The sequence below is a fragment of the Anomaloglossus baeobatrachus genome, chromosome 1 (assembly GCF_048569485.1).
Source record: "Anomaloglossus baeobatrachus isolate aAnoBae1 chromosome 1, aAnoBae1.hap1, whole genome shotgun sequence".
Classification (NCBI taxonomy): Eukaryota; Metazoa; Chordata; class Amphibia; order Anura; family Aromobatidae; genus Anomaloglossus; species Anomaloglossus baeobatrachus.
In genome coordinates this window covers 391,387,807-391,402,170 of record NC_134353.1, presented here as the reverse complement: position 1 = coordinate 391,402,170, position 14,364 = coordinate 391,387,807, and the positions used below count along the sequence as shown (strand labels likewise).

The 14,364-nt window shown below is 47.8% G+C and overlaps 1 protein-coding gene across 2 annotated transcripts in view; it reads left to right on the top strand.

The window, feature by feature from the left end:
- REXO1 (RNA exonuclease 1 homolog) overlaps positions 1-14,364 on the top strand; it is a 203,595-nt gene that overhangs the window by 85,674 nt on the left and 103,557 nt on the right. The gene's annotated exons all lie outside the window — the stretch shown is intronic.

Below are 14,364 nucleotides of genomic sequence, written 5' to 3'. Positions count from 1 at the left end.
GGCGAGCAAGCCTAATAGAGATTGCATTTGCGCCAGGGTTACCTTTCAAACCGCGCAGAACCCGTCAATGAGCGATGTGGTTTTTTCAACCTTTTCGAGTGGTAGCCGAAACATCATGATAATTGAGTCTATTTCGATTCTCAAATGAAAAGGCAGGTCACATGGCCAACTGTTTGTTTGGCCAACAGCGGAAAACCAAAACTTGTCCGCTATGACCTGCACAGATTTTAACGCGGTTGAGCATGCTTTAGAGTTGGTGTGGGAAAACGAACAAGAAATCATCCAAATAATGGGTGACCAATTTATTCTTTGCTACGTCCTTAACCACCCATTCCAGGAAAGAGCTGAAGAGCTCGAAGTGTGAGCAGGATATGGAGCAACCCATGGTAATTCACATGTGGTAACAGAATTTTTTGTTGAAATAGCACCCTAGCAGGTGGGACAATCGGGGTGCACTAGTAGCGGGCGAAAGGCAGATGCTATGTCCGATTTTGCCATTAGTGCTCCTTACCCTGCTTTTCGCACCAGTGCGACCGCTTTGTCAAAAATGCGTAGGAAACTGCTGAGTCCTCTGTGGGGATGCCGTCATTGACTGACCGCCCAGCCGGGAAGGACAAGTAGTGTATGAGGCGAAATTCACCCTTTTCTTTCTTAGGCACTATCCCTAGGGGTGAAACGCGAGGGTTTAAGAATGGTAAATCTATAAATGGGCCTGCTAGTCGGCCTAACGCCACTTCCTTCAGTAGTTTGTTCGCCAGGACCTGTGGGAGGTCCCGGGCCGATTTGAGGTTGGGGGCGAAGGTTAGTTCTGAGGAGAACATAAAGGGGGATAAAGAAACCGTCCCTAATAGCGTTGGCCGCAGCCTTATTGGGGTAACGTTCTAGCAATGGCTCCACCACGTGCACGTTCACTGGAGTCTTTGGGACTTGGTGGTGCATTTTTAGTGTGACGCCTGTCTGATTGCTTATCGCATTTGGAGGAGGTGTGATTGCCTCCGCACGATGAGCATTCATGCTTGTATTTGCGGAGTCCTTGAAACCTGCGATGGCCTTCATTGAAAAGCCAACAGCGACCTGGTCTGCGGACATTTGCAGCTCCAGGTGTAGCGTGGTGAGAGGAAAAGTTTGGTGGGCCTGGAAAGGACTGGTGGGACTTTTGCGCCATCATAAGCCACGAATCGGTGGCCTTAACTTCCCAACGGTTGGAATGCCAAGCATCTTCTAAATTCTTCGTCGTACTTCCACCACGCAGAACCCCAATGGGTTTTATAGGAGTTGAAAATGGTATTGCAGTATTTTGCGAATTGACTCTCTTTACTTTGTTGACTGTGTTTTGGTCCACTGATATTAGGGAACAGATGTCGACGTATTCGTTTGCGCGAATTTTTTATTTATTTATTTATTTATTTTTTTTTTTTTTTACTGTATCTGGTGTTAGGTGAGTTCCCAGCTGTGATACACAGCAGTAGAACACGTCCCTGTGTAAGTCGGGCGCTGCTGCGTTACATCCTGATGTTGTACAAACGCGGGGTTAACCAGAACTACTCCTGATGGTGTTAACAAGATCGCCCAATAAAAGTGGCGTACGTTTTGCGCCATTTTCCGACACCCGTAGCGTTCTCATTTTGGGATCTATGGCGCAATGACTGCTTATTTTGCGTCTCTAGTTTACATTTTTTAATGGTACCATTTTGCGCAGATGCTACTTTTGAAGTTTTGATCGCCTGTTATTGGATGTTACGCAAAACATGCGGTGACCAAAAGCGTAATTTTGGGTGTTTTTTTTTTTTTTTTTTTTTTTGTTTGCTGCTACGAAATTTAACAATCAGATTAGGGACTCTAGATTGTGAGTTCCAATGGGGACAGCGTCGCCAATGCATACAAAGCGCCGTGGACAGCGCTACCCAAGTGAATAAAATTATTAGCATTATTATTCTTTGATTAATTGATTTTATATTTTGATAGATCATGCTTTTCTGAACGTGGCGATACCAAATATGTGTATATATGTATACATATTTATTTATTTATTTTTTTTAATTTATTTATTTATTTTTATTTTATTTATTTATTTTTTTTTTTTAAACTTGTCCCTTTAGGGGGCTGTATGGATCAACAATTCGATCGCTCTGCACTATCTGCAGATCTCAGCTACACAGCTGAGATCTGCAGATACACTGCTTTACCCTCAATGCCGGAAGTATGCCGGCACTGAGAGCAAGTGACTCAAGTTAGCTACAGGCGTCATCACATGACCCTGTGCTACCATGGCAACCACCGAAAGTCATGTGATCACGCACGTGACTTTCGGTGGGGGCGGTGGTAAGTGATAGAATGCCCGCGCATATACATCTCGCTGCCAGACTTTGGCAGCGAGATGTAAGGGGTTACAAGTTGCAGGTGGAAGCGATTCCACCCGTAACTTGTAGTCACACATGTCAGCTGTTAAAAACAGCTGATATGTGCGCCGAACGCCGCATTCTCTTCCTTTTCCGGATCCTGACGTCATTTCCGGTCCGGGACCCGAAACCGGAAGTGACGAGTATCATGTGATCGCCGCGTCACAGGAAGTGACGCGGCGAACATGGATAACGGATGTGACGCGACCTCCGTATGCCACAGGGAGTCACACGGGGCCGCGTCATCCCGGCGGGGGAGGTGCGCGAGGTGGCCATGGCGACCGGCGTGATGTGGGTGGGGTTGATCAGGGGCTAGGGCCGGGAGCAGGAGGTGAAAGCGGACCGGACCTTCTGGACCGGGCCGCCCTGCGCCTGGGATCTGTGGTGGGGCTTAAATGCTGCGGTGGACGGGAGGGTCTGGAAGACCTGCGCCCACCGCTGCTGGGAACCGGCAGGAGGGAGCTGGTGCCCACAAGGGAGGCAAGCCATTCGGCTCCCTCCCGTCCGCTCCTTTCTCTTACCGCTGCTTCCAGGGGGTCCATCGGCGATGCTCACCCTGAGGGCAGATTGTGGTAAGAGGAAGGAGGGACTCCGGAGGCTGCTTATATGCCCTGGAGGAGGTCCCAGCAGGGAAGGGGGGTCAGTGGGGGGCATTGCACAATGGGAAGGAGGGAGAGGTGACCATGGGGGACGTAGCGAGGGGCTCAGCAGTCAGGGGCAGCGGCATCGGCCGCAGTGCCCTGCATTGTGTACTGTGTGCTTGTTTGCATACTGTATGTGTGCATGTCTGCGCACTGTATGTGTGCATGTCTGCGCACTGTGTGTGTGCATGTCTGCGCACTGTATGTGTGCATGTCTGCGCACTGTATGTGTGCATGTCTGCGCACTGTATGTGTGCATGTCTGCGCACTGTATGTGTGCATGTCTGCGCACTGTATGTGTGCATGTCTGCGCACTGTATGTGTGCATGTCTGCGCACTGTATGTGTGCATGTCTGCGCACTGTATGTGTGCATGTCTGCGCACTGTATGTGTGCATGTCTGCGCACTGTATGTGTGCATGTCTGCGCACTGTATGTGTGCATGTCTGCGCACTGTATGTGTGCATGTCTGCGCACTGTATGTGTGCATGTCTGCGCACTGTATGTGTGCATGTCTGCGCACTGTATGTGTGCATGTCTGCGCACTGTATGTGTGCATGTCTGCGCACTGTATGTGTGCATGTCTGCGCACTGTATGTGTGCATGTCTGCGCACTGTATGTGTGCATGTCTGCGCACTGTATGTGTGCATGTCTGCGCACTGTATGTGTGCATGTCTGCGCACTGTATGTGTGCATGTCTGCGCACTGTATGTGTGCATGTCTGCGCACTGTATGTGTGCATGTCTGCGCACTGTATGTGTGCATGTCTGCGCACTGTATGTGTGCATGTCTGCGCACTGTATGTGTGCATGTCTGCGCACTGTATGTGTGCATGTCTGCGCACTGTATGTGTGCATGTCTGCGCACTGTGTGTGTGCATGTCTGCGCACTGTGTGTGTGCATGTCTGCGCACTGTGTGTGTGCATGTCTGCGCACTGTGTGTGTGCATGTCTGCGCACTGTGTGTGTGCATGTCTGCGCACTGTGTGTGTGCATGTCTGCGCACTGTGTGTGTGCATGTCTGCGCACTGTGTGTGTGCTTGTTTGCGCACTGTGTGTGTGCATGTCTGCGCACTGTGTGTGTGTGCATGTCTATGTAATGTGTGTGCGTGCATGTCTATGTAATGTGTGTGCGTGCATGTCTACGTACTGTGTGTGCATGCTTGTCTGCGCACTGTATGTGTGCATGCTTGTCTGCGCACTGTATGTGTGCATGCCTGCGCACTGTATGTGTGCATGCCTGCGCACTGTATGTGTGCATGCCTGCGCACTGTATGAGTGCATGTCTGCGTACTGTGTGTGCTTGTTTGTGTACTGTGTGCTTGTTTGCATACTGTATGTGTGCATGTCTATGTACTGTGTGTGTGTGTGCATATCTATGTACTGTGTGTGTGTGCATGTCTATGTACTGTGTGTGTGTGCATGTCTACGTACTGTGTGTGCATGCTTGTTTGTGTACTGTGTGTGTGCATGTCTGCGCACTGTATGTGTGCATGTCTGCGCACTGTATGTGTGCTTGTTTGTGTACTGTGTGCTTGTTTGCATACTGTATGTGTGCATGTCTATGTACTGTGTGTGTGTGTGTGTGCATATCTATGTACTGTGTGTGTGTGCATGTCTATGTACTGTGTGTGTGTGCATGTCTACGTACTGTGTGTGCATGCTTGTTTGTGTACTGTGTGTGTGCATGTCTGCGCACTGTATGTGTGCATGTCTGCGCACTGTATGTGTGCTTGTTTGTGTACTGTGTGCTTGTTTGCATACTGTATGTGTGCATGTCTATGTACTGTGTGTGTGTGTGTGTGTGCATATCTATGTACTGTGTGTGTGTGCATGTCTATGTACTGTGTGTGTGTGCATGTCTACGTACTGTGTGTGCATGCTTGTTTGTGTACTGTGTGTGTGCATGTCTGTGCACTGTATGTGTGCATGTCTGCGCACTGTATGTGTGCATGTCTATGTACTGTGTGTGTGTGTGCATGTCTATGTACTGTGTGTGTGTGCATGTCTACGTACTGTGTGTGCATGCTTGTTTGTGTACTGTGTGTGTGCATGTCTGCGCACTGTGTGTGTGCATGTCTGCGCACTGTGTGTGTGCATGTCTGCGCACTGTATGTGTGCATGTCTGCGCACTGTATGTGTGCTTGTTTGTGTACTGTGTGCTTGGTTGCATACTGTATGTGTGCATGTCTATGTACTGTGTGTGTGTGTGCATATCTATGTACTGTGTGTGTGTGCATGTCTACGTACTGTGTGTGCATGCTTGTTTGTGTACTGTGTGTGTGCATGTCTGCGCACTGTATGTGTGCATGTCTGCGCACTGTATGTGTGCATGTCTGCGCACTGTATGTGTGCATGCCTGCGCACTGTATGTGTGCATGCCTGCGCACTGTATGTGTGCATGCCTGCGCACTGTATGTGTGCATGCCTGCGCACTGTATGTGTGCATGCCTGCGCACTGTATGTGTGCATGCCTGCGCACTGTATGTGTGCATGCCTGCGCACTGTATGTGTGCATGCCTGCGCACTGTATGTGTGCATGCCTGCGCACTGTATGTGTGCATGCCTGCGCACTGTGTGTGTGCATGTCTGCGTACTGTGTGCTTGTTTGCGTACTGTGTGTGTGTGTGTGCATATCTATGTACTGTGTGTGTGTGCATGTCTACGTACTGTGTGTGTGTGCTTGTTTGTGTACTGTGTGTGTGCATGTCTGCGCACTGTATGTGTGCATGTCTGCGTACTGTGTGTGCTTGTGTACTGTATGTGTGCATGTTTGCATACTGTGTGTGCTTGTTTGTGTACTGTGTGTGCATGTCTATGTAGTGTGTGCTTGTTTGTGTACTGTGTGTGTGCATGTCTGCGTACTGTGTGCTTGTTTGCGTACTGTGTGTGTGTGCATATCTATGTACTGTGTGTGTGTGCATGTCTACGTACTGTGTGTGTGTGTGCTTGTTTGTGTACTGTGTGTGTGCATGTCTGCGCACTGTATGTGTGCATGTCTGCGTACTGTGTGTGCTTGTGTACTGTATGTGTGCATGTTTGCATACTGTGTGTGCTTGTTTGTGTACTGTGTGTGCATGTCTATGTAGTGTGTGCTTGTTTGTGTACTGTGTGTGTGCATGTCTACGTAGTGTGTGCTTGTTTGTGTACTGTGTGTGCATGTCTACGTAGTGTGTGCTTGTTTGTGTACTGTGTGTGTGCATGTCTACGTAGTGTGTGCTTGTTTGTGTACTGTGTGTGCATGTCTACGTAGTGTGTGCTTGTTTGTGTACTGTATGTGTGCATGTCTACGTAGTGTGTGTGCTTGTTTGTGTACTGTGTGTGTGCATGTCTACGTAGTGTGTGCTTGTTTGTGTACTGTGTGTGTGCATGTCTACGTAGTGTGTGCTTGTTTGTGTACTGTATGTGTGCATGTCTGCGTATTTTGTATTTTTATGTGTGCTTTCACCAAAGTTCAGTTAGAATAGTATATTAATAAAGATCATGTTTTACTGAAATATACCACATTATTTTGAAAATACCTTTTATTACATTAAAAATGACATACTAGTCAAAAAGTGGGGTTTCTTTCATATATGTATATATCAAAAACGCATGCTGGGTAGGGAGGAAAAATGTGGTTATCCTATTAATCCGTATTCTGTCCCTATCCTGTCCTTTTTGACAGAGGAGCTTAACACCCTAGAGTTCAGATTGGTGCATCCGCTCCATGCCAGCTATCCCTATGGGCGTTAATAGTCCCTTTTATATCTGTATTGCGGGATAAATACTAGGGTAAGAGATCCCTTACCCGCATACACAGAACAATGTGCATAATTGCAATCGAAATGTGCAAACCGCAACCAGAAGAAATGTGCAAAATCGCTACATACAAGCCAATGTAGATTGTTTATACCATTACGTTGCGTTTGTTGGTATGATTCCAGCATTCAAAAACAGTATTTGTCCGATTATTGCCCAAGATATCAAATGATACATATAAATTAAAGTTAACCATTATAAATTAAAGTTAACCTAATGTTCAAACAAAAAGCAACTGTTTCAAAAATTTCCTATATATGAGTGCATTAAATATTGCAGTTATAGCTTCTCATATACACTTGAACATGGCTTTGTTCTTAGTGACTAGATATAAACAGGCTGTGTAGAGTCAAGCCAAAATGGCATGGATTAGATATACAACATAATAGGCATCCATACACAGGTATAGTGTTGGTAAGCTTCTTGATACACCCCCAATATGTGTATATGTGTAACCACTTAGAGAGCCAAGTCACATTCACAGATGTGTTATACAAAACACGCTCAACGCGTTTCTCCCTGCATTGGGTTTATCAGGGGTGGGTGTAGCGCTCATGGGCTCAGTGGCATGATGATCTACTTGGTTGATTGCTCTCAGTGAGAGAAAATTAAAATTTTGTAGTTGTGATACCTTTTAATGGCTAACTAAAATAAAATGGGATGTTATAAAGCAAGCTTTCGAGACATCTCAGGTCTCTTCCTCAGGCAGGGTATGACAAATCTACTTGGTGATATGGCATATATCCACGTCACCCAGAAGATTATACTTTAAAATAGGCTGCGTTCCCAGTCCCGGGATGCAGTTCAAACACTTGAAACTATGATACCGCGATGGAAAGGGGCAGGACTCGTAGCCCTCACACCTTTTGGCCTCCGCTCGCATGTGACCGCTTCATTCATCAAGCAGTCCAAGCTTTAGAAATGTCAACATCCGGAGAGGCCCCAGGACATGTTACAGTCACTGGGTTCCAGTGCTGCATTCCACGTCCTTTGTGCAAGTCACAACTTACTGTGCTCACGCTATTCATTTACTCCCCGGAAAAAATAATCAGTAACCGGATATTGCAAGCACTGCTTTCCCGTGCTGCCATTCACTCCCTGTGCACATTTCATACCTAATCAAATTGAGCTTTATACCTATACGCTAGTTGACTGTTGACCTTAGGGAGATCAACATCCAGCACCGCAGAGTTTCACGTGTTTCTCAACGCAGTGTTTCTAGAACAATGCCCCCTGGGAAATATGCAAAACAAGAAAGCCGCGGAGACACCATCACATGTTTCTCAACGTTGGCAGGAAACTAGCCAGGCTTTTCACCGGGAAGGAATAACCACGGGAAGGGCAGTCTCCAGTCAAGGAAACTGCCTATGCCAAAACATGGTATCCATAAACACAGCTGTTTCGGGGTATTTGCCCCTCATCAGTGTGGAGTAGGAAACGGGCTAGTGGGTGCAATGCCTAGTAAAAGACTACATAGGTAAGGATGGTTGACCTTAGGGAGATCAACATCCAGCACCACGGAGACACCATCACGTGTTTCTCAACGCAGTGATTCTAGAACAATGCCCCCTGGGAAATATGCAAAACAAGAAAGCCGCGGAGACACCATCACATGTTTCTCAACGCTGGCAGGAAACTAGCCAGGTCTTTCACCGGGAAGGTTCTAGAATCACTGCTTGGAATTTTCTAACAACCATCGGGGGCCGCACAAAATTATCAACATGAAAACTACCCGGCTATATTTGGTCAAACGATTAACTCCCCCATAATACGTTGTCTGGAGCTGCTTCCTTTTGGTGCGGCTGTGATTTTAGGTGATATTGATCATCTTGTTTCTCACAGCTGCTTTTCCAGGTTGGTCTCGGTCTGGAGAGGCTGGGGACATACACATCACAGGAGACGCTGGGACATACACATCACAGGAGACGCTGGGACATACACATCACAGGAGACGCTGGGACATACACATCACAGGAGACGCTGGGACATACACATCACAGGAGACGCTGGGACATACACATCACAGGAGACGCTGGGACATACACATCACAGGAGACGCTGGGACATACACATCACAGGAGACGCTGGGACATACACATCACAGGAGACGCTGGGACATACACATCACAGGAGACGCTGGGACATACACATCACAGGAGACGCTGGGACATACACATCACAGGAGACGCTGGGACATACACATCACAGGAGACGCTGGGACATACACATCACAGGAGACGCTGGGACATACACATCACAGGAGACGCTGGGACATACACATCACAGGAGACGCTGGGACATACACATCACAGGAGACGCTGGGACATACACATCACAGGAGACGCTGGGACATACACATCACAGGAGACGCTGGGACATACACATCACAGGAGAGGCTGAGACATACACATCACTGGAGATGCTGGGGCATATACATCACTGCAGATGCTGGGGGCAAACCCATCACAGGAGACGCCGGGGCACATAAATTACAGTAGACACTGGGAGTACATATCACAGGAGGGGCTGGGGCATGTACATCACAGGAGGGGCTGGGGCATGTACATCACAGGAGGGGCTGGGGCATGTACATCACAGGAGGGGCTGGGGCATGTACATCACAGGAGGGGCTGGGGCATGTACATCACAGGAGGGGCTGGGGCATGTACATCACAGGAGGGGCTGGGGCATGTACATCACAGGAGGGGCTGGGGCATGTACATCACAGGAGGGGCTGGGGCCATATAAATCACAGGAGGGGCTGGGGCCATATAAATCACAGGAGGGGCTGGGGCCATATAAATCACAGGAGGGGCTGGGGCCATATAAATCACAGGAGGGGCTGGGGGCATATAAATCACAGGAGATGCTGGGTCATATACATCACTAGGGGGGCATAGACATCCTGGCGGTGGCACAGACATGACTGGGGACAAGGATAACACTGGCAGAGGCACGGCCAGCACTAGGAGGCAGCACGGACAGCACTAGAAGGCAACACGGACAGCACTAGGTGGCATCACTAGGGAGGCACAGACAGGACTGGGGGAGCATAAACCTCACCAGGAGGGTATGGATTGCACTGGGGGGCATAGACAGCAGTGGGAGGGTACAGAGCAGTGGCGAGTACAGAACACTGGGGGGTACACAGTACTGAGGGGACGCACACAGTACTGGAGAGCATGGACAGCATAAGGGGGCACTGACAGCACTGACCGTGGCATGGACAGCACTGATGGCAGCATGGTCAGCATTAGGTGGTGCAGACAGCACTGGGGGAGTATAGACATCACCCGGGGGAGGGGCACGGACAACACTGGGGGGGTACACAGCACTGGGGGGGTACACAGCACTGGGGGGTACACAGAACTAGGGGTACACACAGCATTAGGGTGTACACACTATACTAGGGGGATTCACAGCACTGGGGGTTACACAGTACTAGGTACACAGCACTGGGGGGTACACAGTAGTAGGGGTATACACAGCACGAGGGGGGCGCACACAGCACAAGGGGGTATACACAGCACTGAGCGGGGGGGCTGCGATGGGTTGAGTACTCACGGTACTGGGGTGGGGGGAGGAGTCACACACAGCACAGGTCCAGGAGGACCGGTAAATCTGCTTCAGCTCTTCTGTGACTTTAGCGCAGCATACTACTTACCCCGCCACCAGAGCATGCTAGCACAGGCCGGGGTTAAGCCTAGAATGTATGGCCTAGAATGTATGGGCTGCAGTCAGGTCCTGGAAGGAGCCTGTTCATTCTAGTGTTTAGTAGTGAGTCTGTTTACAATTTATGGGCTGAAGTCAGGATCTGGATGGAGCCCATACATTCTAGCATCTACCCACAGGGCATCAGGCAGTGGAATTTAAAGGGCCAGCAGTCGGGAAAAGCGCGGCTGCCGCCAGAGCACTGCGATCCCCAGGAATGTGCCCAGGTGCCGCATAAAAAGTAGTCACGGGCCGCATACGGCCTGCGGGCTTGGAGGTTCCCCACCCCTGGATTAAAGTGAGCCTTTAAGGTGTAATATGCACCCAGAACCATGAGCAATTCTGGGTGCATATTGCTAATCCCAAACACTAACCTCTGATTGTCACACCCGGTCAGCGTAGGAGTAATTATACAAACACTATTTGCCCAAAGGGCAACAAGAGGTACCCTAACTAAAGACCTAATCAAATAAACTTTATTAAATTATATAAATGGACAAGGATTAAAATTGGCAGGTGGGAGGCCTTTTCCGTATTAGATGAGTGCGGCCGCGGACCGACACTGCTCTGGATAATTCCTAACAGTCATATGGCTGGCTGTCACCTACACTGCCTGTTAAAACTACCTAACAGCTAATAGCCCCCCCGACATGTTTCGCCATGACTGGCTTCATCAGGGGCCTGAGGCTATTGCTAATCCCTGCCTAACCGTCCCCGTACACACTAGCATAGATAAAGGGATCATTAGAAAAAGTATTTTTAAAGACCTTTTATCTTATGCTAATGAGTGCAGAGACTAATCCCAAGGGTGTTTCTCACTTAGCTAGTCGACCCACAGAGCATCCTAGCATGCCCCTGCGGGCGTACTAACATGCTAATGAATACGCAGCGCACTATACCGAACTGCTCATGGCGGAGGATGGATGCACAGTGTGCTTGATCCGGAGTACCCGACTCTTCTGACCATGCACACTAAACTGATGCTGGGTGTAAGCTTCCAGGCTTCAGGGAGATACAGTGCACATGACTGGAAATGCTGAGGACTCCGGATCATGCCCAGTGCGCATCCATTCTCCGCCGGCCGCCATGAACAGTAAGGTATGTGCGGCGTCACTGCATATTAATAGCATGTTAGTACGCCCACAGGGGCGTGCTAGCATGCTATGTGGGCCGACTAGCTAAAGGCCCAGTCACATACAACGATTTACCAGCGATCCTGACAACGATACTGACAAGGATCACTGGGAGGTCGCTGGTGAGATGTCACACAGTCAGATCTTACCAGCGATGCAGGAATGATACAGGTCGCAGTAGAGACCTGTATAAGATCTCAGCAGTCACTGTGACCCTGTCACACAGTGTCAAACACAGCAATGTGTCCTGCCCAGCAGGATATCGCCTTTGAAGAAAATGGTCCAGGACCATTCTGCAACGACTAGAGATCTCACAGCAGGGGCCTGATCGCTGGTAGGTGTCACACATAACGAGATCGCTAACGAGATCGCTCTTGCGTCACAAAAACCGTGACTCAGCAGCGATGTCGCTTAGTGAGATGTGGCCTTAAGGGAGAAACGACCTTGGGACTAGTGCCCGTGCTCATTAGCATAAGATAAAATGTCTTTAGAAATACTTTACTATACAGGGACGGTTAATCGGGGATTAGCAATATGCACCCAGAACTGCTTGTGGTTCTGGGTGCATATTGCACCTGACAGGCTCACTTAAAATAGTGTGAGTTTTATAGATTGACTTGGACATGGCGATACCAAATGGGTGTACACTTTTTTTTTTTTTTTTTTTCTTTTCTAAACGTACATACTGTATGTTTTGTATAATATATAAATATGATATACAGTGGGTACGGAAAATATTCAGACCCCTTTTAAATTTTTCACTTTGTTTCATTGCAGCCATTTGGTAAATTCAAAAAAGTTATTTTTTGTCTCAATAATGTACTCTCTGCACCACTTGCTCAGTATTGAATAGAAGCACCTTTTGAGCTTGTACAGCCATGAGTCTTCTTTGCAATGATGCAACAAGTTTTTCACACCTGGATTTGGGGATCCTCTGCCATTCTTCCTAGCAGATCCTCTCCAGTTCCGTCAGGTTGGACGGTGAACGTTGGTGGACAGCCATTTTCAGGTCTCTCCAGAGATGCTCAATTGGGTTTAGGTCTCAGGCTCTAGCTGGGCCAGTCAAGAATGGTCAGAGTTGTTCTGAAGCCACTCCTTTGTTATTTTAGATGTGTGCTTAGGGTCATTGTCTTGTTGGAAGGTGAACCTTTGGCCAAGTCTGAGGTCAAGAGCACTCTGGAAGAGGTTTTCTTCCAGGATATCTCTGTACTTGGCCGCATTCATCTTTCCTTCAATTGCAACCAGTCGTGCTGTCCCTGCAGCTGAAAAATACCCCTTGGCATGATGCTGCCACCACCATGTTTCACTGTTGGGATTGTATTGGGCAGGTTATGAGCAGTACCTGGTTTTCTCCACAAATACCGCTTATAATTATCACCAAAAAGTTCTATGTTCGTCTCATCAGACCAGAGAATCTTATTTCTCATAGTCTCGGAGTCCTTCATGTGTTTTTTTCCAAACTCTATCTGGGCTTTGATATGTCTTGCACTGAGGAGAGGCTTCCGTCGGGCTACTCTGCCATAAAGGCCTGACTGGTGGAGGGCTGCAGTGATACTTAACTTTGTGGAACTTTCTACCATCTCCCTACTGCATCTCTGGAGCTCAGCCACAGTGATGATGATGATAATAATAATAATAATTGTATTCATTTATATAGCGCTATTAATTCCACAGCGCTTTACATACATTGGCAACACTGTCCCCATTGGGGCTCACAATCTAGAGTCCCTATCTGTATGTCTTTGGAGTGTGGGAGAAAACCGGAGTACCCGGAGGAAACCCACGCAAACACTGGGAGAACATACAAACTCCTTGCAGATGGTGTCCTTGGTGGGATTTGAACCCAGGACCCCAGCGCTGCAAGGCTGCAGTGCTAACCACTGAGCCACCTTGCCGCCCTGTGATCTTGAGGTTCTTCTTTACCTTTCTCACCAAAGCTCTTCTCCCACGAATGCTCAGTTTATCTGGACAGCCAGGTCTAGGAAGAGTTCTCGTGCTCCTAAATGTCTTCCATTTAAGGATTATGGAGGCAACTGTGCTCTTTCGAACCTTGAGTACTGCAGAAATTCTTTTGCAACCTTGGCCAGATCTGTGCCTTGCCACAATTCTGTTTCTGAGCTCCTTGGGCAGTTCCTTTTGACCTCATGATTCTCATTTGGTCTGACATGCACTGTGAGCTGTGAGGTCTTATATAGACAGGTGTGCGCCTTTCCAAATCAAGTCCTATCAGTTTAATTAAACACAGCTGGACTCCAATGAAGGAGTAGAACCATCTCAAGGAGGCTCACAAGGAAATGAACAGCATGTGACTTAAATATGAGTGTCTGAGCAAAGGGTCTGAATACTTATGACCATGGGATATTTCAGTTTTTCTTGTTTAAAAAATGTGCAAAAATGTCTCCAGTTTTGTTTTTTGTTTTTCATGAGTGTACATTAATTAGAAAAAAAATGAACTTTTTTGAATGTATTAAATGGCTGCAATGAAGCAGAGTGAAAAATGTAAAGGGGTCTGAATACTTTCCGTACCCACTGTACATTTTTTTCTTACATTTTTTTTTTACCTTTTTAACTTAATCCCTTAATGGGATTTTAACTTTTATTGTCATGATGCATAAGTACAAGAATGGTTTTTAAGGGGTTAAGCTATAAAAAAAAATGTTTTCATATACTACTTTGCTTA